This window comes from Orycteropus afer, unplaced genomic scaffold, assembly GCF_000298275.1.
Source record: "Orycteropus afer afer isolate SDZICR_OR568_19922 unplaced genomic scaffold, OryAfe1.0 scaffold00179, whole genome shotgun sequence".
In the NCBI taxonomy this organism is placed as follows: domain Eukaryota; kingdom Metazoa; phylum Chordata; class Mammalia; order Tubulidentata; family Orycteropodidae; genus Orycteropus; species Orycteropus afer.
In genome coordinates, this window is record NW_006921766.1 from 4,478,432 (window position 1) to 4,487,558 (window position 9,127).

A 9,127-nucleotide genomic window follows, 5' to 3' on the forward strand; every position below is an offset into this window, starting at 1 on the left:
TGGTGTGATAGAACCTGGTGGAACCATTGAGACTATGGCCCCTAGCTGCCCTTCAGGTCTTGAATTGAACCCACACCTGTGGCTTCCAGCCAAACAAAATACAGGCATATGAGTTGAACATGTACCTGAGGTAGATACACTCCTTGGAGAGAACAATCATGGGAGAAAGAAGGGCTGCTTATGTACAGGAAGACAGTTCAGGGGGCAGGAGTGCATGGAGGGATGGACACAGGGAAGAGGTAACTATCTGGAGGAAGTTGGAAGGGAGCTGTTGCATTGTGGTAAATTGTGGTCAATGTCATGAGACAAAGTATATGTGAACTGCTGTATGGACAGTGAACTTGCTCTGTAAATTTTCATCCAAATCACACACACACTCACACACAAAAAAAAAAACTCCTCACAACTGGACCAATAGGTAACATCATGATAAGATTGAAGTGGTCAAGGATTTCGTTTTACATGGATCTACTATCAATGACCATGGAAGTAACAATCAAGAAATTAAATGGTGTGTTGCATTGGGCAAATGTGCTGCAAAATACTTCTTTAAAGTGTTGAAAAGCAAAGATGTCACTTTGAGGACTAAGGTGTCTTGACCCAAACCTTGGTATTTCCAATTACCTTATGTGCATGAAAAACTAGACAATGAATAAGGTAGACTGAAGAAGAATTGATGCCTTTGAAGTATGGCATTGGGGAAGAATATTAAATATACCAGGGACTGTCCAAAAAATGAACAACAAATCTGTCTTGGATGAAGTACAAACAGAATGCTCCTTAGAAGCAAGGATGGTGAAACTTTGTCTCAGGTACTTTGGACATATTATCAGGTGGGATCTGTCCCTGGAGGAGGACATCATGTTTGGTAAAGTAGATCATCGGCAAAAAAGAGGAAGACCCTAAACAAGATGGATTGACACAGTGGCTGCAGCAATGGGCTCCAACATAGCAATGATTGTGAGGATGGTGCAGGATCAGGTAGTGTTTTGTTTTGTTTTACATGGGGTTACTATGAATGGGAAGCATCTTAATGGCACCTAATAATAAAAGGTATCCCTAACTGTGTTCCCTTCCATAAAGATTACAGCCTTGGAAATCCCATGTAGTTCTACTATGTTCTAGAGGCCTAGAACTTGATGGCAACGAGTTAGTAAACCTCCAGAACCCTATCACTATATTAAGGCCCAAAGATCTGTATGGTCAGCTCTACAAAAATGGCTACCTCATCCATACAGACCAGACAGCTCCCTAATAACAATTTAGGTCAAAGCCCATAGCCTGTGGTCATGGCTAAGAGGCCACTCAATGCACATGAAAAGGAATCTGATTTTTCATAGGTGTACAGCATCAAGAGACCCTTACAGTGCTGAGGAATAAGATGGAAGGCATTCTAGTGATTTCCCCCAAGCACCCATCATTATATCTATATGCATATGTATATGCATATCGATATGTATGTGTATATGCACATGTATATGTATATATGTAGAAGCAGTCCTTGTGGTGCAGACAGTTAAGTGCTCAGTTGCTAACCAAAAGATTGGCAGTTCAAACCCAGCCAGTAGCTCAATGGAGAAAGCCCTGACTATCTGCTTCCACAAGTTTATAGCCAAGAAAACCCTAAGGGGCAGTTCTACTCTGTCACTTGGGGTCATGCTGAATTGAAATTGACTTGAAGGCACCTAACAACAACAATAGCAACAATGTGTATGAATACTACATCTATATCTGTACATACACACACATACATATAATGTATACATTTCCCATCAGTGCATAACCATATGTATCAGAACACGGAAGACTCATGTTTGAATTACTTGGCTTGGGTCTTTGTTTCTAGAATTTTAAAGAGCACCCATACCTGCTGTCAATCAAAGTCACCCAGAGCTACAACTAGGCTCAGGAGATCTTGGTGATGTGGGTGTGGGGAGATCATCCTGGTTCACACCCATTGTCCTGGCATAATACTTAATAGCACCCCTGTGCACTCTGTTTTGAGCAATTCATTATATACTCACTCTTATTGGCCTCTCTTCTGGGAACCCACTGCTAATTGCCCTGCTCTCCACTGAGCAGAGTCCCAGCCCCCACATTATTAGGAAGTAAGAGTTCTGCAGTTCCTTCTCAACTACTATTGTCTTAGCCTCCCTTTGACAAGGAAATTGGAATGAAAGACCCCATGGGGATTAGTAAGGTGACATGTCAGAGCATGGGAAAGAATTCAACAAATATTTGGAGACTGATTAAAGTCAGTGATTCATAGAGACCAACAATCACATGTCCAGGGAGGACAAAGGGCTCTAGCTGGACCCTTTGTTGAGGCCAAGGAAGGGTGAAGAACAAAGGCAGCAGGCAGCAGAATGGACACATGGTCTTGGATGTCAGGGAATGAGGAAGTAGGTGGATCTTGTCAGCTTCCTGGGGCTGAGTCAGGGCAGCAAGGCCAGTGTCACTGAGGGAGATCTCTAAGCACTTTATTTTTATTTATTTATTTTATTTTAAGAGCTTGTTCTACATTCAACGTAATGCGTACATTTAGTTTCATTCCCCATCCTCCATGTTCAACCCTAACCCAGTCTCCTCCCCTCCCTACCCTGCAACCCTCCTCGTGTGCCCCTCATAATTATGCACTACTGTTTGTCCTGCATTTCCTCAGTTTGAATGTTGGTCCTCTGGTGTCCCATGGTGTACTGCTCTAAGGAATGTATTACCATAGAATATGTGGGTGCAGCATCCTGGGTTGATTGGTTTGTATATGCATCTTGTTAACTATTGTGCTAAGAGCTGGCTCCTGGGGGTGAGTTTTATTCCAGGCACAATGTATTCCAGGGCCATAGTATTGAGTCTCACCAGATTTCATCTGATCAGTAATTCTGGTCATTATTGAGTTTTTGGATTTTGTTCCACATTTTCCCTCCCATTCTATCCAGGATCTCCAGATTTGATCCTTTCCTGAGGGGTTGACATTGGTAGCCAGGCACCATCCAGTTTTTCTGGTCTCGAGGGCCAACGTGTCCTAGGGCTGATTGCTTCTAAATGCCCTTTTTTTTTTTTTTTTTTTTTCTTCTTCACTTCTGATGCTAGGAGACCATAAGCTGCATCTTAGATGGCTGCTTAAAAGCTTTTAAGACCCCAGTCACTACTCACCAATGTAGGATGTGGAGCAATGTTTTTATGTATTTTGTTGTGCCAATTGAGTCTACTCTCCCCCAGTACTATGTATGGTCCTGAGGTAGTAGGTCTATTGGATCTTTCTCCCATAGTGTTGGGGTGTCTGTGATCCCCTTCATGGGAGAGAACAGGTTAAAATGACTTCTAGACTCAGGGGAAAAAAAAAAAAAACTGCCATCAAGTCAATTCCGACTCATAGCAACCCTTCCTTGAGTTTCTGAGGCAGTATCAGTATGGAAGTAGATCGCTCAACCTTCCTTCCGAGGAGTGGCTGATGGGTTTGAACAGCTAGCCTTCTGTTTAGCAGTCAAATGCCTTAGGCACTATGCCACCAGAGCTCCCCTAGACTCAGAAGTATCTTGGAAATCCCTGTGTGATAATGACTTGATTAATAAAAAAGAAATCTAGAGCAGAAGATGGTTTGTCCAACCTGGCCAATGGGAAGGTGTGACTGACCTGGGTCCCCTGATGATGTCCAGGGCTCACTGTAGTTTATTGCCTTGAATCTCTGCAGCTTTCCCTGCCTGTCCTCCTGGGAGGACCAGCTAAAAGCAGTGGCTATAGCTGGTCCTTGTCATGTGAGACACGTGCGTGGCCTCCAGATCTCCCTCACAAAAGTGCACCTGGACAAAGACCTGGGACTCGGGGCTCTAATTTCTGTTGAAGCCCCCAGGCTCATCTTCATCAGAAAGGTGGGTGATCAGTCAGGGGCCCAGTGCTACCCCACACATACATCTGTACCTGGTTATCAGTGTGTTTACTTCTGGCTTATCTCTGCTCCCCTGGGTTTCCTGGTCATCAGCCGATATGCTGCTGGGAACATTTCCTTGTTGCAGCAGCACATGGGGCTGATGGCAAAAATTGTTCCAAACCCAGAAATACCTTGAACTGAGGGGTAATTTTTCAAGGTGAGTGGCTTCAATAACATGAAATATACATGCAGCTGGATATTGTCTCGAGGGCCATCCGGGGACAGACTGTTGTATATCTTCATCATATGGAATAGAGGAGAACTGACCCAGCATTTGGGCAGGAGATTCAGGGTCCATGAGGAACACCTGAGAGCCAGTGTCCTTGGTTTTGCTCTCATTGGAACCTCAGCCTTCTACCTCCCCCTCCCCCACAGTTGGTGTGCCACTTATTTGCATGGCTCTTATTCCCCACCTTTCCCGTTCATCCTCAATTGGTTATTGTGTTTGTTTCCCCAAAATAATCTACAAGTCTAGAAGTCCCTCTCCAGGAGGCAGGAGGAAATTTTGTGCAAAGAGAGAAGCTCACACCCCAGACAGCTGCAGAACAATGTGACAGCTGGTCAGCAGGAAGAGGAGGGGTGTGGCTGGGACCAGCCTAGGGCTGTTGATGAACATGACTTTGTACCTTCTTCTTCCACCTGGCTCTCTGATAGCTTGTGCAACCAAGAATGACAGTATTAGAGAAATGAGAGCTGAAACTGAATATGTAACTCTCTGTGTACTGCATTGACCCTAAATATTAGCCTAGATTTTCTCTTCATGGTGACTTAGTGTCAAGTGCCTTGTCTGGAATGTCTCTATGACCCTCACCCATCTGGTAAGCTCCTACTCATTCCTCAAAACCCAGTTCAGATTTCATTTCCTATGAGAAGTTTGATGCTGGCTGTTATCACGTTGAATCTCAACCTACACTTTAAGGCTTGTTCTCTCTTGCTGGGCAGTGTCTCCCTGAGGCCAGGAAGCTCTGCTTGATGCCCTAAGGGACCCAGCACTACAAGCTGAGTGCCTAGGCTGAGGCCCACACTCAGTCCATGCTTCTCATGTATGTGTGCTGATAACTATGCATTCCTGGAGTGGGAGTTGCAGCCAAAGCACTTGGGATCTCACTGCCTGCTCCTTGAGTCCCTCCAGGAATCTCCCTTTCCCCAGATACCAGTTTATGAAGCTCAGTACAGGGAGATTCTCAAGCCTGCGTTCCTGGAAAGTCCATCCTCATAGCTGGGAGATTGCTACAAAGACATACTGCTCAGAGGGAGGAAAGAGACCATGTTTGTTCACCTCAGATCTTGGGGGCACCCACATAACCAACTGTCAGGGTGGGGCCCAAGGTCAAGGCTTAGGCCTGCACTCTAGCACTGACTTCACTTCATCCCTAAAATTCAAGCAGAAGAGCAGGCAGAGCAGGAAGGCCAGGAAGGCCAGGAAGGCCCTGGACTATGGGCACTGGAGGGTAGGGAGCTCTCCTTGCCCCTGATCTCTTCTGCAGGTGCCTGTCAGGGCCTCACTGGAACCTAAGAGAGTGAACATACAGACATTTCCCTGAACCCGTGGGGGGTAAAAATGTTGCCATTGAGTCAACTCCAACTCATGTGTCAGAGTAGAACTGTGCTTCATAGGGTTATCATGATGGACTTTTTCAGAAATAGATCTCCAGGCCTTTCTTCTGAGGTGTCTTTGGGTGGATTCGAACCTCCAACCTTTCAGTTAGCAGCCAAGCAGGGCTGCTTGTGCCAATCAGGGACTCCTGCACCCATGAACACTTAGTTGTGTAAATCTTCTATGGCCCAATTCAAACCCTTTCCTCTAAGAAGCCTGTGCTTTCTCCACCTGGTGGGATTCATCTCAGCTCTTCCCATGCCCACCATGTGTTATTCTACTAGAGCCATATGTCATGTGTCAGTGACACTGTCACTATCGCCACCACTCTCCCCTGCCCTGGCAAATGTTCAGTATGTGTCCCCAGGTGCCCACCTTGGCTCCAAAAATCTTACCACAGTCCTGTGGGGTAGGGACTAGTCAACAGGCAAGGAAACTTGGGCAAAAGCAGGTGGTGATATGACTTGCCCAAGGTCATGCAGTCTAGGACTTGGAACCAGATGTCTTAGTTTCATGATTTCAACTATGACATGACACTGTGGACTCTTTGAGGATAGGAGTATGTCATCTCTTACTCTTTCCCCAGCTCCAAGCTCCAGGTCTTGCCAAGTAGGTGCTCAGTCACCATTTCCTGAGTTAGAAGCAAATACAGTGCAGTGGTCCTTGGGCTGGGTGGACCATGGGCTGGACTCCCCCTTGGGGACTCTGAACTACCTCACCTCAGAGCCAGGTATTCCAGTCCTCCAGGTGACTCTAAGCAGCAGGGGAGGTGGGGGAGACAGTGCTCCTGGAAACATTCTCTGCCCAGCAACCTGAAAATGACCACCCACCTGCTCCCCTGATGACAAGGGCCAAATGTACACTAGTCTGTTACTGAATGTCAATGCTTTCCTGGGAAAAAGTCCAGTTCTACCCCATGGCCTGGCCTCTGAGCATTGAGGGGCAAGGATGGCAGGCAACTGATAAAAACAAAAAAGAAGAAAAAAATGTGCCTAGGTAATTTTCCCTATGAGGATCTTTCTAATAATATAAATACCATGTTAGTCCTTAGACTGGGTCCACTCTCCCCTTTAGGAACAAAGAAAATGCCAGAAAACAGTGCAGAAATTGCTCTTTCTTCCTTCCCTACTTCACTTGTCCTAAAAGGAGATTGAACCAAGTAGTGAGTGTTGACTCAGAACAATTCACGCAAGTCTTACTGAGTCCCAGGGGTGGGCGCAGGCTGCATGAGGTAGGGCACGGCTCTGTTCCCAATGCATTTAGTCTGGCTCCCATTCATCACTTGGTGAAGAACAGCTCCATGGTCCATCCTGGGTAGCTCAGATCCTCCCCTGCCCCTACAATGTATTCAGGAGTCCAAGTGGGAGCAGCCGGGTATGCCAACTCCTGAGATGATGTATAAAATCCACCTGAGGGATTTTCAGATGAGGGTCCCTGAGGAGTCCCTGAGCAACCTGAGTAAATGGATACAGTGGAAGCTGTGAGAGCCAGAACTTGCTTGGGACTGTGTTGTTTTGCCACCTTTGACAGGGTGAAATCTCACAACTTTTCTTTCTCTATTAGTGGAAAATATTGGAGTTTTCCTTTTCTGATGGGTTTCCACTTTATGCAGTTCCAGCTTTTGCAGGTTTTGCTGTACATACATAAGAATTCCCCAGCCAGTAGAGAAACCTGGAGAATGAAAAAAGAACTAGGGTTCTATATTTTTCTTATCTAATAAGTTTATTTTGGTCATAAGATACCAGTCACTAGAGAAGGATGTCATGCTTGATAAAGCGGAAGAAGACCCTCAGTGAGATGGATTGACACAGTGGCTGCAATGATGAGCTCAAGCATAGCAAGGATTGTAAGGATGGTGCAGGATCGGGCAGTATTTTTTTCTTTTGTGCATAGGGACACTATGAGTTGGAATCAACTTAATGGCACCTAACAAGAACCACAAAGTATTTTTCCTGGGAGTGGAAGCCCATGTTCACCACCAATGCAGGCGTAGGGCTGTGAACAGAAAGAGTTAAAACAGAAGTGGATTGAATTCCAACTCTTATGGGTCTATTAGGGTAAACATTGGCAAGTATCTTAAATTTCAAACTTTAGTTGTTCTCTCCAGAAAATGGGTACAATTGTTCCTATATCAACATGCTATTAGGAAAAATATTCCAACATACATATTCAACTGAAAGAAAAAAACAAAAACACAAGTTGGGGAAAGGTACATAGTAAGGCACCACTTGTGTTAAAAACATACACAGGAGCTCTGGAGGGGCAGGGCCTAAGGCATTTAACTGCTAACCAGAAGGTTGGTGGTTCAACCCACCAACCCACTCTATGGAAGGATGATGGGGCAATCTATTTCAGTAAAGATTTACCATATCAGAAACCTCATGGGTGTCACTATGAGTCAGACTTGACTTGATAGCCTTGAATTAAGTTTGCTTTTGGTTTTAGATCTGGACAGAAGATTTCTGACAGGATATCTAAAATTATGGTAAAATGATGTCTCTGGACTGGGATCTTTTGTACTGTTGAAATTTTTAAAAATGAAATGGATATATTATATTTTAATTAAAATATATCTAATAAGTTTATTTTTTAGAGGCCCTGGGTAATTCAAATGGGTAGGGCACACAGCTGCTAACTTAAAGGTTGGTAGTTCAAATCCACCCAGAGGTGCCTTGTAAGAAAGGCTTGATGATCTACTTCTGAAAAATCAGTCATTGAAAACCCTTTGGAGTCCAGTAAGATGGCAGAATAGGCAGAAAGACTGCACAGCCCTTTTCAACAAAGCAAAGGGGAACCAACTAACACAGATACAGAAGATAATCCTGGACCCTTGAGCCTTGAAGGGAAGGATATAGAAGTGGAGTAAACTCCAACTAGCAGAAGAATTTGCATGAAAACACTAGAAAAGGAGACATATGGAGCTGTGGTCTGGCAGTGATCCTTACGGCACAGACAGCTTGGATATTGCCGAGTGGTGGTAGGACCTAAGAATTAACCTAAAAATCAGCTCTGCAAGCCAGGGACTGCACAGAGGACTGATCTGGTGGCTGGCGAATAAAAGGGGAAGCAATGAAGAGGAAGGTGGGCTGAGCTGTGGACTTTTGGCTGTCCAGAGGATGCAGCCATTTTGAATGTTTACAAGTGGCTTGACCATTTTGGATATTTAAAGTGACAGCATTCTCCCAGATTCCAGGAACCTAAGAATAGGATCCACTTGCCGGGAAACACAAAGGCATTCTGGATGCCAATGACTGGAAAGGTGTGATATTACCCTTGTTACTCTTATACCCCACATCCTCTTGGTGAATAGAGGTGTGGCCATCTCTCACTCCCACCTACTTTCTGGGCCAGCAGGAATTCCATCCCAGTTTGTGTGCTCCAATGGAGCCTGGGGACCCTGCCCCACCCTGCCCAGCTTTTTTTTCTTAGTTTGTTTGTTTTTGTCTGTTTTAAAATTATTATTATCCTTTTTATTATTATTCTTTATACTTCCATTACCATGTTTTAGTTTTCAGCATTTTCTCTCTTCCCTGTTCTTGGTTCTAATATTTTTCTTTTTCATGGTTAACCTCATTCCTTGTTTTTCTTTTTGGATTTTTCCC

General features: G+C 44.7%; 1 protein-coding gene across 1 annotated transcript in view; it reads left to right on the forward strand.

Moving 5' to 3' along the window:
* Positions 1 to 9,127, forward strand: part of LOC103202425 (trefoil factor 2) — a 98,176-nt gene that overhangs the window by 78,608 nt on the left and 10,441 nt on the right. The gene's annotated exons all lie outside the window — the stretch shown is intronic.